Source organism: Hermetia illucens, chromosome 2 (assembly GCF_905115235.1).
Source record: "Hermetia illucens chromosome 2, iHerIll2.2.curated.20191125, whole genome shotgun sequence".
Taxonomy (NCBI): Eukaryota; Metazoa; Arthropoda; class Insecta; order Diptera; family Stratiomyidae; genus Hermetia; species Hermetia illucens.
Genome location: NC_051850.1, coordinates 64683981 through 64692372, shown reverse-complemented (window position 1 = coordinate 64692372; position 8392 = coordinate 64683981). Strand labels below are relative to the sequence as shown.

Below are 8392 nucleotides of genomic sequence, written 5' to 3'. Positions count from 1 at the left end.
TCTTCAGGAGCTACTGGAATTTGGTGATAAGCCTTGGTTAAGTCCAAGGTCGAAAAGATGCGGCAATTCGCGAGGTGATGCGCAAAGTCGTGGATGAGTGGAATTGGATATCGGTCAGGAACAGTCTGTGCATTTAGCCTTCTGTAATCCCCACATGGGCGCCATTCGCCGTTTGGCTTAGGGACCATATGCAGTGGGGAAGACCAACAGCTGTTTGAGGGCCTGCAGATACCCTGTTGAACGAGTTGTTCAAACTCTTTCCGTGCAATTGCCAGTTTCTGAGATGGTAGAGGACGCACCTTCGAGAAGATCGGGGAACCAGTAGTGATAATGTGGTGCTGCACATTGTGCTTCACTGGTTTGGAGAGACTACAGTTGGTAGTAATCTGGCTGAACTTTTGGAGAAGTGCCCGAACACGAGAGTCGGTAATGTCTTCTAAAAGAACGGAAAGATTATTGCCTGGGTGAGATACCATATGTCCCGACGTATTAAGGTTGGTCGTGGAATCTATAAGAGACTTGTTTTGCAAGTCCACCAGCAATCCATAGTGACACAGGAAGTCTGCGCCTAGTATGGGGAAGCTGACATCCGCCAGGATGAAACGCCACGAAAACGTCCTACGCAAGCCAAGACTCACGTCCACTTGCCTATACCCGTACGTGTTTATGCGGGAGGAATTTGCTGCCGCAAGTTTGAGCGGTTGAGGGAAAAGTTGATGATGCTGGGGTACGGGAAGGACCGAAACCTCCGCACCCGTGTCGACGAGGTAGTTGCGCCCGCTGAGAGGGTCGAAAATAGTTAGGCGACGTGGCGCTGCGTTCTGGGTGGCCGCCGCCAAGACCCCCCGCGGACCTAGTTTTTTGCGGTAGGAGAGAATCTACACGGTAGCGTACATCTTGTCGCTTTATCCCCGAATCTGCGGTGGTACCAGCAAATCCCTGGGTCCGTGGACTGTCTTGACGACCTGCTACCTGATCGCCCTTTTCGGATGGCAGACCGCGAGCGTGCTCGCGATCTGGCGCCCGAACGCTGAGCGTCCAACGTCGCCCTCATCTCGGCCATACTGGCTGTTAATGCAGCAATCTCGCGCCTCAATTCACCCACCTCATCCGACGGTGGTTGAACGGCCGCCAAGGTTGGGCGTACGTACACCTCCTGAACCTGGTCGGCCGTCGCTGCCAGTTCCTCCAAGGAACCGGAGACGCAAGCGAGGATCGCCTGGGTGCCCTCCGGGAGCCGACGCAGCCAGAGCGACTTGATCAGGTCTTCGCCGATCTTACTCCCACCCAATTGCCTCATTTCACGAAGCAATTGGCTGGGAGTTCGATCACCTAAGGTTAAACCTGCCAGCAAGTGGTCTAATTTTGCCGACTCGCTTGCCGACAGGCGCCTGATCAACTCGCTCTTGAGCTGCACATACGATGTCGACTTCACCACGTCGGACACCAGAAGTATGGACTCTTCGTCCAGGCCGACCACCGCGTAGTTGAAGCGGGTCGCGTCCGATGTGATGCCGGACATTTGGAACTGTGCTTCCAGATGCACGAACCACAGTTCGGGGTTCCGCCGCCAAAACGGAGGAACGCGTACGGCGAGGGCGGTCACTTGCGGGTTCGATGGGCCCGCCGCGTCCCTATTGTCAAAAGACATCTTGTTTCACGAAAAGTACGAGATTGAAATGCAAACGCGGTGAGTTTATTCTGAAACGCGGTGAACTTTACACCGACACGGCAGGCCGCACCCACAAATGCACGCACGAAACGAGAAAAAACGAAGCGGACGCTATCCAGCGCAGACCAAAAACACCACCAATGAGAATGGAGGACTCGCGATGCTAAACACCTGCACGCCGTCTCTTGCAGCGATTTCAATTTTTTTATTACTATTTTTTTTTTTTTTTTTTTAAACTGAATAAATAAATAAATATTATATTAAATGAACAATAATTTCACTTAAGAATAACTCCTCGATGTTTGTCGGCTGTAGCTGCGGCGTTGGCGGTGCTGGGGACGTCCGTTTGTTGCCGTTGTTGATTGTTGCGGTAATGATGACTAGTCCGATGCGTGAAAGGTGTTGTGCAGGAGGGCGTGCGTACGGGAAGTCGCGTAAAAATCTACTTCTGGAGAGGATCCGACGTGTGTCGCGCAGTACACTGTGTAGAGAAGGTTTTCTCGCGTTTTTTCTTGCCTCTGCTCCGACTCGGGATGTGGAGCTCGATGGACTTGGCGTCGAAAGAGCGGAAATTCCGAGAGCTAAGGATGCACTGATTGCGCCTAGCGGTAGCAGATAGCGATGCCTCCTAAGAACTTGAGAAGCAGCGAAAAGAGGTCCTTGCGTTACATTCTTCTTCCTTTGCCCGTGGTGATTAGCTGTCGGAATTGGATTGTGTCCGGGGCTGCGGTGCTCTTCGGGGTCACCAATTAAGTAATCCTTCAATTTTTGCTACTTCACTTGATAATACAATAGACTATCTATTCCTTTACTCCGCACTGATTAAGCACACAAGATACAGTCTTCAGTAGCAGCCATTCAACTCGATCTGCTAGTTGGAAAAACTTCCAATAATAACTTATTAATAATTCGGACTAAAAAGCCAATTCATAAACAATCTGAAATCACTTTAATATTATCTAAACTTTCTAATCTTTTTCAAGTCCAACTGAATAATTAAATTTTAGTGACAGGTCTCAAAAAACAAAATTACTCATCGCACACTTTTCTGAGATCTTCCACTCCATTGGCGTGCTACGCAAAGTGGATAGATCCGCACCATCTATTCGCTCGCACTCGCAACATTCGAAATAAATTTCGAATGCTGCGAATCCTGCCGCGCCACAACTGCTTCGTTCGCTTGGTTACCATCTCGCGGAGTTCTTCCTGCTGCGTGCTCGTCGGCAGATCGCTGCTGTTTTGTAAGTATTATCTCCGCCCTCTGGCGGGTTGAGGGCCCTGCGTTTTTTGCAACTCTTGGCTGCACTAACGACATGAGTTCCTCTTCGGCAGTCATCCAGTTTCGCTGGTGTGCAATAAGGTTCAGCAGTTCTCTTTATCTGCATTATGCCATTTTTGACATCTATGGAGAAGTTGGACGATTGTAGCAGCTTTCATTTTCCGTAGGACCACCCCGCACTTCTTGAGTAACCTTTCTTCCTCTACTCTTGTCTTTTAGATAAGGTCCACCCTCTTCGGTGAGATGGCTTACATTTCCGCCTAGTTGTGGAGTTCGTTACGCTTTCTTCCCGACAAAAGAGTGTCACCAGCTCGGAGTTTGCCATCTTTTGCCGCGGCCCTTTTTCCAAACTCGAGTTCGATGTCATCTCTGCTTTTTGATTGGCAGCACTCTTAGCCTTTACGATGTCACTCCCTTTTTCACTTTCAGTCGCCTCCACAGTGGTCCTTTTTCAATAGGTGACGGTCATAACTTGGCGCTTCTTGCTAAGGCATTTATTGTAGGATCTCCCATTTTACCTGCCAGAAGCCATGAGTGTGGTATATTGCTGCTCCTTCTAAAAATCTTGGTTATTGCCGGTAGTGTCGTCGTGTTTGTTGTTGCTGCTGTTGATGTCATCTTAATTTTGGCCCCAGCTGCAAGCCGCTATCTCCGCTAGGAAGTGAAGTCACCTTAAATGATCTCCGTTGTTGTCTATGCGCGCAGGTAGGTCAGTCGTGGCGTGACACAAATCCTTTTGGGAGTTTGCATTCAGAGCCGGGATCAGGCGCTAGTCAGGATTCCATTTCAACTGAACCTGCACTGGTAACTTAATGGTGTCATGGGCGGAGCCAGCTATAACATTAACCTGAAAGCCGTTTCTACGAGATGCCATGCTCGTGTACTAAGATAATGGGGTGCCATTGCTGTCAGCTAATGAGCCACCTATTCCAAATTGTTTGCCAGGTCGTCGTCGTTGTCACCACTCACGTTAGTTCACCGCCTATCTGTTTTTATCAGAAGCGGTCACTTCTATTGATTAAAAATTTGGTCTAAAGGTGCGAACTGTGCACCCCAGTGAGCAAACACCCACGTTGACTTCAAGCGGGGTTGTTGAATTTTTATTTTCGTCGAAAACATCATGAATGTTATCAAATAAAAGGTCTTGGTTAGTGCCAGAACCGGCCCCATTTTTGATATCTGGTGCATATCTGAGATGAAGGCGCGGAGTGGAGAGTGATAATTTCTTTCACGGAGGCGTTTTCAGAAACTACTCTACCAAAAAATCGCGAAGCTAACACTATATGCTGTCTCGGCCTCAAATACACTCCACACCAACACCTGTTTAAATGAAGTTGATAATAGTATTTTACCATATTTATTATTTGCATTTTTTTAGAAATTGACTTTAAATCCCCCTTAAGTTTACAGTTTTACAGAAGTATAGGCTATGTGTTATTTGAGGTGGGAGAGAGGCAAAGCCTTTGAGCACTCAGACTCTAGTGGTCCATTGTACTCGAATAGTAAAAGTAGTATAAACTATATAGAGCATGATACTACTGATAAGTTTGGTGGAAACGGGATTATTACTAACAAAGTTGTAATAGGTTCAAATTGTCGCTTTTATGTAAATTTGTTGGAACCTGAGACTTTGAATGTCAGTATCACCCTAAAGTGAATAATCTGACAAAATACTATTTATAAATATTATGAGCGAGACGCAAACGGGTCAAATGCCCACTCAAGTATTATTATATAAGAAATACACAGAACCATTCATATCTGAAGCATTCAACTACCAATTTCCCGACTTGTATTTATTTATCAATGGGAACTGATGAGGTTTTAAAAGTCAAAGCGAAATTAATATGCTGATAACGGAAACGATGGGGCCATTAAAACATAATGAAAAATTATGAAAATTTAATCAATCAATCCGTAAAATTTGTCATTATTTAGTTTTTCCACTGCACAATCAATTCAAATTTGAAGTCCTGGTCTACCAAGCACTAGACTAAAAAGCGGGCCAAGCAATCCGCCTCCTCCCAGGTTCAGGCCACCGAGAAGTGGGAGCCCACCGAGAAGCGGATGTCCACCTGGCGGAAAGTAAGCATCAGAAGCCGGAAGATGTTGAATTGGGTGAACTGGTTGAACGAACTGCGGAGCGCAGAATACAGACGCGAAAACCAGCATCATAGTTGTTAGGAATAGTAAATTTGCCTGAAATAGACGTGCATTTAGGACACCGTTCATTGAAAGAAATTGCAACTTACCATCTTTGTTACTGGACGTTCTCGTATCTTCTACCGTTCAAGTTTCGGATCAGATTATGCACTTCAGCGTGCAAGTGAACCTTTTTATACTTAGGAATGAATGCAATCCATCTAAGGATTTAACCGACAATGTCTTACTCCATCATTTCTTTTTTGGGGTATGCTGCCATTTCGTAAAATTATTGTTATTTAATTGCCGTGGAAGAATTAAAGACGCAAAATGAATATGTAATGCGAGCTAATATGGTGTATTTTATCACTTTAAGGAAGAGGAGGAAACCAATGGCTTTGAGATGGCTGTTGGAGGTTTCGCACTTTGACTTTGCAGAAAAGAGAAATATTTCTTTTCTTCAACGAGTGATGTAATGGTGGACAGATTTCTATACCACCTTCAACAAAAAGTAATGTTAAAGCCACCGAAAGGCAAGAAGATTGACATTAGTAAAAGGCTGAATTCAGACGTAAATTGAGTGCTGAACAATTATAATTTATTGCTCTGCCCCCGGAATTATATTCAGGACAGAATTAACCATGAACCCACTCTTGCAGACCTGTGAGAGGAACATATAATATTGGAATCCAAATTTTAGAAGCTATTATACTAAGTTAATTGTTGTCACTTAACGCAAATTTAAATGTGATGCTGTGGTAATAAGCTGAGCCAGGTAGAAGTGAAGAGTGACAATTTTGGCTGCATAAATATGCACAGGTAAATAAAATCTTGCACTTGAATACGAATTATTGGTAAAACATTTGTAATTAAATTTTGGAAGTAAATTACCCTCCATTACTATAAATATTTTACTATGTTATGGACTGAATGTTGCGTTGGAACAAATGACCGGGCATACGTCTCGCATTTCCTATCTTTACTGATCAAGTGTCATCAATCATCAACAAATGCATAAAGCATTCCATTGGAAGAGTACCCAAAAAAGAACTAACTGGTATATAAAATAAACAATGAGATGGCATATTCCTTGAAATTCGGTTCAATGACCTTCTTGTGAACAGATTGGTTCACTCTTGTAAAATTTACCCAAAATATGGAGGTAGTCAAACGTAGATTATTAGCTGAATGTTATGATGTTGAAAGCCTTAGCCTTCCTAATTTACAACGGTCAGCCAAATATGGGTGGAAACATTGGAGAGTCGAAAGGCTCTGAGTCTCTTCACAAATTCCATCTGTGTCCTTACCCCCGTTCTACACCCAATACCAATATTATTCCTATTCAGTCAGTGAGGAACAAGTTGTCCCTGTTTCTGTTGGGCACCGGATTAATTTACATTTTAACATATTTAAGGGTGCAATTCAGGTCAAAAACTTTCTCTGAATCCCGCGTTTACGAGTGGGATAAAAGTTTCTCTGAAGGTCGCAAAATAGTGGCAATCAGAGTCATGATCAGAGTCCTGGAAATTCCATCACAGATGAAAATATCCGTGCTGATAGGAAGTTTTTGAGAAGAAGACCGCGTCACCCTCTAATCAACATATCCACGTATATCGAATTCTTGTGATATTTCTCATTTATCATCGTAGAATCTCGATGAAATTGCGATGACTGGAGATGATGAAAACTGAGCGCAACGAGTTGTACTGATTCTTAGTAAGTAAATTTGATTGGCTCATTGTACTTTATAATGCTATTCCACCTATGGCATTTACTAGCTTTTCCTAATCTAGGAATATTCACGAGAACCGGAGAGTGCACAGTTTCTTCGTTGAAGAAAATCTTACGGATCTTCATCTGAGATTTGAGGAGGCTGGGCAGCTCCATTTGAAATGGATCTTGGCATTGGCTGCATATAGCCGAAGTAGTTTAAGGAGCAGTAACCCGTTAGAAGCCATCCGCTTCACTTCATAAGCAAAAACAAGAAACACCGCTCTGGTCCCCCTCCCCCCTTTCCCAAAGATTTTCGCCAGCCGGTAAGAGTTCAAATTTCTTCATTCGACTACATGAATCCTTGCAATTGCACCTTTCCGAGTGGACTTGACAATTAATAGCGAGATCTTAAAAGCTCTGGCGCCACCGTTATAGATCCGGACGCTACGCGAGTCAATCTGTTTACTCGTTACCAGCGATATTTGGTTGCTCTGACACCCACATCAGGAATGTTTTATTCAGTTGGCTAAATTGCAGACGGTCATAATAGACACAAATGGTGCTACCCCGCCATTTTTGTCACAAACATTTGTCTGCTGCCAACTAAATAGCACAAATCTGCGCTCGGAATATTGTTGTCATTTTTCCTAGAGGTCGGTTCAGTTCAGTAATCGGATTTCCCGGGAACGGACCGTTTCACTTTCACGACTAACCCGTCGGTGAAGATGATTCTTTTTAAGGTTTTGTGTAAAACAAAACCTTATTAAAATCGGTTTACTGTCTGTATGTGTGTCTGCCTGGCTGTGTGTCCGTCACACGCACTTCTCTCGGAGACCCTAGCAGCGATTGACACCAGACTTGGTGGAAAGGTGGGAACTACGAACGCTCACGCAGACAATGAGTTACATCCTTTTACGTTGAATTTAAAGCGGGGTCCCCATATATGCAAAGGGGAGGGTGCACATTTTTTTTTCATTAAATATAGTCATTTGGGGTCTCTAATGAAAGGTCTCAGTTAGTACTTTTCGAAGCTGGTCTTAGTTTTGACATTTGTTTGAAAGGCGGGGAATGCGGGGGACCGAAAGTGATCATTTATCTAACGGGACCATTCTCAGAAACTGCCCAACGGAAAAACCTGAAAAAAATCAAGAGGCTGCCACTATATGGTGGCTAGCCTCCGAAATACCTTCTACACCGATATCTGTTCAAATAAAGTTAATAATAGTATATTATTATAATTTTCAGTAATGGGCTGCGAACCCCCCCCCCCCCTTAAGTTCATCCTAGCACCAAGAAATTTTCAGCACTATAGGCTATAATATAAAGCTTGATCCGACCAAGTTTGGTGGAAATCGCTTTATTACTAACGAAGTTACAATAGGTCAAAATTGCCACTTTGGAAATTCAGGATTTTGAATGTCAGTATCACCCGAAAGTGGATACTCTCACATAATATATGCGTTTATTACGTGTTCCGTACTAATGGGACAAATTCACACTCAAATGTCCTTATACAAGAAATACACAAAACCTTTCATACCTGAAGCGTCCAACTTCCGGCTTCCCGAATTGTTTGGTGATTACAA

The 8392-nt window shown here is 44.1% G+C and overlaps 1 long non-coding RNA gene across 1 annotated transcript; it reads right to left on the bottom strand.

The window, feature by feature from the left end:
* Positions 1-4836: 4836 nt before the first annotated feature.
* Positions 4837-5362, bottom strand: LOC119649276. The gene is made up of 2 exons (XR_005249112.1): positions 5204-5362; positions 4837-5150 (listed from the first exon to the last, which is right to left on the bottom strand). It is a non-coding gene; the product is annotated as an uncharacterized LOC119649276 (long non-coding RNA).
* Between the last annotated feature and the right edge of the window lie 3030 nt (positions 5363-8392).